The sequence below is a fragment of the Sinocyclocheilus grahami genome, unplaced genomic scaffold (assembly GCF_001515645.1).
Source record: "Sinocyclocheilus grahami isolate Dianchi unplaced genomic scaffold, SAMN03320097.WGS_v1.1 scaffold93.1, whole genome shotgun sequence".
Lineage (NCBI taxonomy): Eukaryota > Metazoa > Chordata > Actinopteri > Cypriniformes > Cyprinidae > Sinocyclocheilus > Sinocyclocheilus grahami.
Genome location: NW_015505272.1, coordinates 310,067 through 320,867, shown reverse-complemented (window position 1 = coordinate 320,867; position 10,801 = coordinate 310,067). Strand labels below are relative to the sequence as shown.

General features: G+C 40.3%; 1 long non-coding RNA gene across 1 annotated transcript in view; it reads left to right on the top strand.

Annotated features, from left to right (window-relative positions):
- The window catches only part of LOC107587499 (uncharacterized), a 17,017-nt gene extending 16,122 nt beyond the window's left edge, over window positions 1–895 (top strand). The window contains exon 4 of the long non-coding RNA XR_001609484.1: window positions 859–895. This is a non-coding gene — a long non-coding RNA (uncharacterized lncRNA). The remainder of the gene's footprint in view (window positions 1–858) is intronic.
- Window positions 896–10,801: the final 9,906 nt, after the last annotated feature.

Below are 10,801 nucleotides of genomic sequence, written 5' to 3'. Positions count from 1 at the left end.
ATTTCCTGTGTCACAGCCATGATATGTCAACACCATCTTCCAATTTCTGAGGAAATTATTTGAAATATTTAGATAATTTGATTCTCCTTAAGCAGGTTCCATTAGCATCTAGCATCAACAGAAAAAATAAAATGGCTACTACATGAACTCCATTGGTTTTGTGAAAGAAATGCCAAATTTGTCAACACCGTCAGATGTCACCACCATAAGATTTTGTGTTCCAATGATATATCAAAATACTTAAATGTGACTCTTGAATAAAAGCTTTATAAACAATAACATACTCACTGTTTGTTGTTTGTTTTAATACAGTAATTGACTGATTCAATGTATTTGATAGTTAAAATTATTACAAATTCAGGTTTTTGTCACCACCGTCAGATGTGTCAACTCTGTCAGTTCTGTCACCTCCATCAGTTGAATATTTTGATAATATTTCATTATGATATTTTATATTTGTTGTGGAATTGTTGGTCACATGTGAAAGTGTAATCTGTCTGCTAATATATTTAATATATAGACATAACATATTTTTCTTAAATATATACATGCATGTGGTTGTATTTATATATACATAATAAATATACACAGTATACACACATATATTATGTAAACAAAAACTTATTTTGGATGTGATTAATCGTTTGACAGCACTTATATATATTGTGACGAGCGGCTCGAAGCTTCATCAGCGTCGCCCTGGAAACAAGCGAGGAGCACCTGGCCATCATCATCACAGGCTGATCGGTCACAGCTGCACCTCATCAGGCGGCGGCTACATAAACCACGCAAGCCCTGCCATCTAGGAGATTCCTCCATGAGACTGAGCACTAACTCGCCCTCTCATTTTTCCCACAGAAAGTAGCATGTGACCGACTAGCCCCACAGGAGCACTGCACGGACCCTCTGCACTGGGAAGACGGAAGAGAGCACTCACGGCACCTACCTGGACCTTTCTCACAAACACCCATCAAGAATCAGAGAATATCGGGCAGCTGTCACTCTAAAGGACCCCCTTGCCACAGTTCACCTCTGCAGAGTACATCAGTGTCAGACAGGCTCTGCGAAGTTTCATAGTTTTAGAATATTTTAAATCCTAATGTTCAAATTTCCTGTGTCACAGCCATGATATGTCAACACCATCTTCCAATTTCTGAGGAAATTATTTGAAATATTTAGATAATTTGATTCTCCTTAAGCAGGTTCCATTAGCATCTAGCATCAACAGAAAAAATAAAATGGCTACTACATGAACTCCATTGGTTTTGTGAAAGAAATGCCAAATTTGTCAACACCGTCAGATGTCACCACCATAAGATTTTGTGTTCCAATGATATATCAAAATACTTAAATGTGACTCTTGAATAAAAGCTTTATAAACAATAACATACTCACTGTTTGTTGTTTGTTTTAATACAGTAATTGACTGATTCAATGTATTTGATAGTTAAAATTATTACAAATTCAGGTTTTTGTCACCACCGTCAGATGTGTCAACTCTGTCAGTTCTGTCACCTCCATCAGTTGAATATTTTGATAATATTTCATTATGATATTTTATATTTGTTGTGGAATTGTTGGTCACATGTGAAAGTGTAATCTGTCTGCTAATATATTTAATATATAGACATAACATATTTTTCTTAAATATATACATGCATGTGGTTGTATTTATATATACATAATAAATATACACAGTATACACACATATATTATGTAAACAAAAACTTATTTTGGATGTGATTAATCGTTTGACAGCACTTATATATATTGTGACGAGCGGCTCGAAGCTTCATCAGCGTCGCCCTGGAAACAAGCGAGGAGCACCTGGCCATCATCATCACAGGCTGATCGGTCACAGCTGCACCTCATCAGGCGGCGGCTACATAAGCCACGCAAGCCCTGCCATCTAGGAGATTCCTCCATGAGACTGAGCACTAACTCGCCCTCTCATTTTTCCCACAGAAAGTAGCATGTGACCGACTAGCCCCACAGGAGCACTGCACGGACCCTCTGCACTGGGAAGACGGAAGAGAGCACTCACGGCACCTACCTGGACCTTTCTCACAAACACCCATCACCCCAATAAATCCACCCTCCGGGGTATTGATTGAGATTACTTGTCGTGTGATTCTTCACCCCGTTACACTGGTGGAGAATGTGGGCGAATCAGTGAAGAATCACTGACAAACGATCTTCACCTCACCTTTTTTCCTTGTTTCTGTCACAGGCGAGCGCTCCTCCCCCACCATGGACGAAATCCTCCAGAGGCTCAGCAAGGTTAGCATCCGCCAGCAACAAATCGTTGAGCACCTCGCCACCCATCAAGGAGTCACTGCGTGCCGCCACAGCTCAACGCGTTCCGCTGCCGGACCCCCGAGTGCAAGCCGCGAAGCTGCTACCCAAGCTGACCCCTCATGGTGACATAGAAGCCTTACAAATGTTCGAAGCGACGGCCACCTTGGAAGGGTGGCATCAGGATGACTGGGCACGGGTGCTGGCTTCCCTGCTGACGGGCGAAGCGCAGCGTGCATACTTCGCTCTTCCCGCCACCTCCGCCGATCAATATAAGGAGGTCAAGAAGGAAATCCTAGCCCGCCTGGGGTTATCCCCTATCTGTGCTGCCCAGCACTTCCACGAATGGGAGTATAAGCCCCGTCTGCCGGCCCGTTCCCAGGCCGCCGAACTCACACGACTCGCGCAGCACTGGCTGCTGGAGGGGGCTCCATCATGGGAAGACCACCTGGACTGGTTGCGGTGGGTGCTCTCGGAGCCCCGGAGGGCTGGACTCACCGCCAACCCTCGCAAATGCCACCTTGCGCTCTCCGAGGCGAAGTACCTGGTTTCCAGGTAGGACGGGGTCTCATTCGGCCACAGGAGAGGAAGGAGGAGACGGTACGCTCCACCCCGAGACCAAGACCCAGGTACAAGCCTTTTTAGGGTTGGCCGGATATTATCACTGCTTCATCCCTAACTTCTCCTCTTTAGCCGCCTCCCTGACAGACTTGACCAGGAAGGGGCAGCCGGAGAAGGTACAGTGGACACCAGCAGCGGAGGAGGCCTTCCAGAGGGTGAAGGGGGCCCTCATCTCAGAGCCCGTCCTCCGAGCCCCGGACTTTAGCTGCCCCTTCCAGCTCCAGACGGATGCCTCCGACACTGGACTGGGAGCCGTCCTGTCACAGGTCCAGGAGGGTGAGGAGCATCCGGTCATCTACATCAGCAGGAAACTGATCCCGGCCGAGAGGAACTACGCCGCGGTGGAGACGGAGGCCCTAGCCATCAAGTGGGCAGTCCTGGAACTGCGGAACTACTTCCTGGGCCGGAAGTTCACCCTGGTCACGGACCACGCACCACGGACCACGCACGGAAGTCGTGGCCTAATGGTTAGAGAGTCGGACTCATAACCCAAAGGTTGTGGGTTCAAGTCTCGTACCGGCAGGGATTGTAGGTGGGGGAAGTGAATGTACAGTGCTCTCTCCCACCTTCAATACCACGACTGAGGTGCCCTTGAGCAAGGCACCGAACCCCCAACTGCTCCCCGGGCGCCGCAGCATAAATGGCTGCCCACTGCTCCGGGTGTGTGTTCACGGTGTGTGTGTGTGTTCACTGCTGTGCGTGTGCACTTTGGATGGGTTAAATGCAGAGCACTAGTTCCTAGTATGGGTCACCATACTTGGCCTCATGTCATGTCACTTTCACTTTCACTTTAGTGGATGGCCCATGCCAAGGATACCAATGCCAGGGTGACCTGATGGTTCCTCGCGCTCCAGGACTTCCACTTCGAGGTACGTCATCGAGCTGGAGCCGCAAACGCCAACGTGGATTGCCTCTCGGATCTGGGCAGCTTTCGCAGGTCTGTCTGGGGTCACTCCCCACCCACCCCTTATCTCTCCCCTACTATCTCAGATCATTAACAGGACCAGGACGGGGGGGAGTGTGTGACGAGCGTCCCGAAGCTTCATCAGCGTCGCTCTGGAAACCAGCGAGGAGCACCTGGCCATCATCACAGGCTGATCGGTCACAGCTGCACCTCATCAGGCGGCGGCTAAATAAACCATGCAAGCCCTGCCATCTACGAGATTCCTCCATGAGACTGAGCACTAACTCGCCCTCTTATTTTTCCCACAGAAAGCAGCGTGTGAGCGACCAGCCCCACAGGAGCACTGCACGGACCCTCTGCACTGGGAAGATGGAAGAGAGCACCGGAGCACCTACCTGGACCTTTTCTCACGAACACCCATCACCCCAATAAATCCACCCTCCGGGGTATTGATTGAGATTACTTGTGTGATTCTTCACCCCGTTACTATATATATATATGCTTTCTTCAACTGTTGGTAGCATTTAACATTACGTAATATGTAAAATGCTTATTGACAAATGAATCATTATTGGAAGTTTGCTTTTGCTGCAAAGCCATTAGATTACCACAGATTTTAGTGTTATTTTTCTTGTTGTTTTCAAAGCCAACGAGTTCCTCTCTCATGAAGGTTATTATGTCCCTGATGAAAATGGTCTGCCGGTTGGTCAGTCTGTGTCAAGAGGAGATGTGGCTCGTTTCATGCTCTCTCTACTCCGTAACAATGCTTGGATGAAGAAAGCTGTTGCTATCATCACCAAATGAGTTTGCACTTCACTTTATCATTACTTTTATAACACTTGCCAAAGAGCTTTTAACAGTTTAATTCAATTGATAAAACATTTTAACTTGCAGTACTTATTCAGTACATCTGATTTTGTCACACATAGCCGTTAGCAAAGACTGTCAGACTAGCTAATAATGTTTGTCGATGATTTTAGCAAATGGCTGCAATATAACAAAGAGTGAAAAATTTAAGGGGGTCTGAATACTTTCCGTACCCACTGTATATTTTCCATATACTACTTTCTAAAGGATTTTAAGGGGTTTCTCAATACCAAAGAAGGGTTAGCAGAATTACAAGAAAATATAATTCATAAAACATTTTGTTGCCCATTGTTTGGGACGTTTTGTAATGTAAATGGGTATTGAAATGAAAACGAAGAGCAAAGAAATGACAATTAACGGCATGTGCTCTTTCCTTCTCAAACATACTGTATATGAATTGTGGAATTAAATGTCAACAGCCACATTTTTAATAAGAAAACGTACTCATTTATAATCATTAGTTTACTAATATCAAGCCTATATGCATATTTATGTTGATTTACTGAATAACACAAAACACATCAGGGTTGTGATGTCCTTTCTAACTTTTCTGATTAAAAGTTTTACAGTTTTACACTGACAATACATGAACATCATTCTTGACTTTCTAAGCTATAATCCTGTTTTAGTGCAGGTTATTGATTTCTTTGTATTTTTTTTTTTTTTTTACTTTTTGAATATTTTATTTTCATTTATGTATTACATATCTATTGTTTTTTTTGCAGCACACAGATTTAGCCGTTTTACATTTACATTACATAAATTCTTAGAAGTTAAAATTATGGCTATATTTGGAAGTTCAGTAGTGCATCAGCACACTGATTTTGGCCTACTATTAAACATATAGTTGTAAGCTATGTATGAAAATGTAAAAATGCATCAATGAAGTACACTACAGCAAAATATAATAAAATGTCTTTAGAGAAGACCTGTAGTTCCTTACACAAACCACTAGATAGCTCTTCACATTGTTTAAAGCCACTGGAAGTACTGGCTTGCATTTGGTGAAACAGCCAGTTTAGCATGGACACACAGAAATCCAATTTTTGGAGCCAAATTCTTGGTGACCTTCTTTGCCATTATTGCTGGTTGTTTGTTGTTGAGCAGGTGAATTAATTAAATTGTTCTTTAAGATGCAGTCTGCTATGAACTTTATGCAACTGGTGTGAACCGAGTGTCTTATGACCACATGAGCCCAGTGTTGCTCTGTTTTTAATAAACCGCTTGTATACCCTGCCTATGCCTTGAGAATACGTTATCAAATCCTACATTGTGTCTTAAGCTGATAGCTACCCAATATAATTAAGAAAAGCTCTTGTGTTTTTTCTTTTCTTTTCTTTTCTTTTGTTATCGTTCTTGACGATAAAGGTATGGTTAAAAAAATAAGAACAGCTTTCTTATTGTTGAAGTGAGGGCCAAAGATCAAAAGCAAAAACTTTATAAATGCAGAGCAGCTTGAACATTCTGCTAAAGATTTGCTTTTTTGTTGCCTGGAAGTTTAAAAAACATACAGGTTTCAAACAACATGAGAGTAAATGATGACAGAATTTTCATTTTGGAATCAACTAGACTTGTGTAAGATTTCACTCAGTAAATAGGGATGTTGTAATTTTCTAAATAAAAGAGTTAAATCCAAAACCAACGCAATTTTTGGGTACAAAGTTTTTAAGCCAGTCAGTCTATTTTGCAAGAGCCAAAGGCAATCAGCGCACCCCTACGAAGGGATCCAGAGACAGTCTGACCAGTCATTAACCTGCCCAGGTCAGATGGATGAAATGCACAACCTTTGACCTAATTAGTATTATATTCATTTTGAGCACAAGTGTAAGACGGTGGGAATAGATGTAGTTGATTCTTGTGTTTGAATCAAAGTCCAGTTTCTGATGTCATCTGGCCAGTGATATAGTGAATGAAAATGGTTCTTTTCCAGCACTTTTATTACTGGTGAAGTTATGCAAGGTGAACTGATGACTTCATTTGATTGAATGTACTGTACATAGATTGTGATCTGAGGACTTTGTCCTTAATGGACAGATATCATGTTTGATAATCAGAACAGCAATAACCAGGCTGTTGAGGAAAATGATTGATGTGTCATGTTGAAGGGATAAGTTCAATAACTGGGGGACATGAGAATTATTTACATTTTAGTATAAAAATATTGAGGGGAAAAAGGTTACTAAAGCACTATACCATTCCCAAATCTTACAGCATATTATTCATTTTTTAAAGTTTATTGTTTTATTTACAAGCCATGGCAGGTATATTATTCAGAAAAAAATGTTTCTTTTAAAAAGAATATTAAAATATCTATTACTTCTGCCATGTACAAAATGAACTTTGGCGTAGAAAAAAATGTTTAGCTTAAAGTGTTTGATCCTTTTGGCATGTGCATTTGATGGGCCCTTTCTAAATAAATGGTCACATGAATTAAATTATGCACTGCCACATCATACCCAGCTTTTTTAGGACAGCTTTTGTGATTCATTTTGCATTTTCCAAAATACATTTACATTTATTAATTTAATTCAATTCAAGTTTATTTGTATAGCGCTTTTCACAATACAAATCGCTGCAAAGCAACTTTACAGAAAATTAAGTTTCTACAATATATTTAGTAGTAGCTTATCAGTGGTGACTGTCAGTTAATGTACATATGGCAGAAATGTACGGACAAATCTATTAAAGACGTAATCAAACAGACCATGAACACTATTAACAGCAATTATTATATGTTGCAATCAAACTTATAGCAAAATTTGGTAGTTCTGTGTGTTGTTTGAGGGTTGTCATCATCTGAGGTCCTCTGAGGGGTTGCATCATCTCTTCTCAGGTGTTCTGGATCCAGACTAAAGCTTGTATAAATCCTAGTTACGGCAAAAACAGAGAAACAAATAGAGACATAATTAGCGTAGCTGCTGTTCCAACAAAGCTAAATTGATTTGTTTAACCCAAGCTAAAGAATAATAATGTGCATTTGATCAGATATAACTGCAGTACAAGATTATGAGATGCATTATTTGAATGCTTGGCCAAAGAGATATGTCTTTAATCTAGATGCAAACAGAGAGAGTGTGTCTGGAAGGCTATTCCAGAGTTTGGGAGCCAAATGCGAAAAAGCTCTACCTCCTTTAGTGGACTTTGCTATCCTAGGTACTACCAAAAGTCCAGAGTTTTGTACCTTAGGGAGCGTGATGGATTGTAGCATGGTAGAAGACTAGTTAGGTACGCAGGAGCTAACTCATTAAGGGCCTTATAGGTAAGTAATAATATTTTGTATACTGGTAGCCAGTGCAGAGACTGTAAAATTGAAGTAATATGATCATATTTTCTTGACCAGGTAAGGACTCTAGCCGCTGCATTTTGGACTATCTGTAGCTTGTTTATTGAGGATGCAGGACAACCACCTAGCAGTGCATTACAACAGTCCAGTCTAAAGCTCATGAATGCATGAACTAGCTTTTCTGCATCAGAAACAGGTAACATGTTTCGTAACTTGACAATGTTTCTAAGATGGAAGAATGCTGTTTTTGTAACATGGGAAATATGATTTTCAAAAGACAAGTTGCTATCTAATATAACACCCAGATTTTTGACTGTAGAGGAAGTAACAGTACATCCGTCTAGCTGCAAATTGTAATCCAAGAGATTGTGTGTACGTTTTTTTGGTCCAATAAGTAATATCTCTGTCTTATCCGAATTTAATAGGAGAAAAAATATTGGTCATCCAATCTTTTAAATTTTTAACACACTCTGTTAGCTTAGATCATTTAGAAGTTTCATCTGGTCTTGTTGAGATATATAGTTGAGTATCATCAGCATAACAGTGGAAACTAATCCCGTATTTTCTAATAATATTACCAAGGGGCAACATGTATATTGAAAATAGCAGAGGATCTAGGACAGATCCTTGTGGCACTCCATATTTTACTGGTGATAATTGAGATGACTCCCCGTTTAAATAAACAAAGTGGTAGCGATCGGACAGGTAGGATCTAAATCATCTTAAAGCCTGCCCTTCAATACACGTATAGTTTTGTAATCGATCTATGAGTATGTCATGATCTATAGTGTTGAATGCAGCACTAAGATCAAGTAAAACTAGCAATGAGATGCAGCCTTGGTCTGACGCAAGAAGCAAGTGCCGTTTCTGTGCTATGGTGGGGCCTGAAACCTGAAATTCTTCATAGAGATAATTTTTTTGCAGGAAGCAGCACAATTGAGCAGACACAAATTTTTCTAAAATTTTAGACATAAACGGAAGATTTGAAACGGGTCTGCAATTTGCCAGTTCACTAGGATCTAGTTGTGGTTTCTTAATAAGAGGCTTAATAACCGCCAGCTTGAAAGGTTTTGGGACGTGACCTAAAGATAACGACGAGTTATCGTAGCTAAAGATAGTACAGAGACTTGCTACTGCCAATACATCTACAACATGCTGCTGTGAGCATGCAAGAAATATTGCTTCTGTAAATATAACATACATGAAATAACCCCCATATAGCATGCATGAATCACCTCGTAGCAGATCTATACAAGTGGAGCTGGGGAAGGTGGAGGTTTTCTGAAGCAAGCTGCAACTGCTACGGCAAACACTAGTCATATATTTGAATGTTGAGCAGCGAGCTCATTGGCTACCGATACAGGAGAGAACCAATCAGCTGTGCCATGTGATAATGATGTCATTAGGTCAGATTGAGTTAGACCTATCGGACTGCGCCATCTAGAGTTTCATGCCAGAACTCTGTATTTAGCTCTTCCTGTCCTATAGTTGTAAAGCACTGCAGTTTTTCTTTGGGTGCGATGAATTAAGTTGAAGTGTTAGATGCTGTAGAATCTACATTTGTTATTGTATTTCTGATGTTATCTATTTTATAATTTATGAAGTCACTACTATTTAACTGTAAGGATTAATAGACTGTAACTATTAATCTTGCCACTGTGCTAAATAAAAACCTTGGATTGTTTTGGTTATTTTCTATGAGTTTGTGGATATGCTCGGCCCTGGCAGCTTTTAGAGCCTGTCTATAGCTGGACATACTGTTTTTCCACACTTCTAAAAAGTTCCGAGTTAGTTTTTCTCCATTTGCGCTCAAGATTACAAGTTTCTTTCTTGAGAGAATGGGTATGGCGCAGTACGTTTTTCTCTAACCTTTTTCAATTTGATGGGGGCAACAGCTTCTAATGTATTAGAGAAGATAGTGCCCATGTTGCTAGTCATTTCGTCTAGTTCATGTGTATTTATGGGTACAGAAAGCAGTTTGCATTTAGTAGATGCTTATCCAAGGCATCTTAAAAATGAGGAATACAACAAGTGATTCATCTTAAGGAGGCAATAAACAGGAATATTATACGTGCTAATACAAAGTTTCAGACATTGTTCAGAATAGTAAGCCTTGAAAGCTTGAAAGAGGGGGATTAAAGCTGATAATTTTTTCAGATGGATGTAGTTAGGAAGTCAGAATGTGTAAGAATTCTATATAGGCAGAATAATGAGCTGTAATTTAACCTAGATGTCATTGTATATCCTAAAATGTAATCTCTCAACTACTTCTTCACATATCATCTGTGTCAGAAGAAATACTTTAAATAATTATAGTTTATTGGCTTATACAGCTGCCTGTAACACCAGACATGTTCAATTATATATAAAAAAGACCTTCCAACAATTGGTAATGCAGAATACAAAACAGATCATTCTCAATGAAACTGTCTGAAAAAGTGAACAAAAGAAGACGCTTTTATGAAGGGATGATGTTTCTTGCTTACCTCAAAACTGGTTCGGGAACACAATATAAACAATACCTGGGAGATAAACCACTGTGTGCCTGTAGTGTTGTACCTTATCAGAGAGACATGTTGTTTTGTTTGAGAACAGACAGGAACATATCATCAGGAGGTTTCCCTGCATCTACTCATACTATTGCCACTCCCATTGTCAGAAATGTAGACAAAAAACTACATTCATAAATTAATAAAGAAACAAAGCAAATAGATTCTAATAAATACTTAACCAATAGAGTTGAATAATTCTGAGGAATAAATCTCTATATCTCACAATTCAGATTCTTTCCTTTCTCCCTCAAAGACAGTTTACATCTCTCAATTATGTTT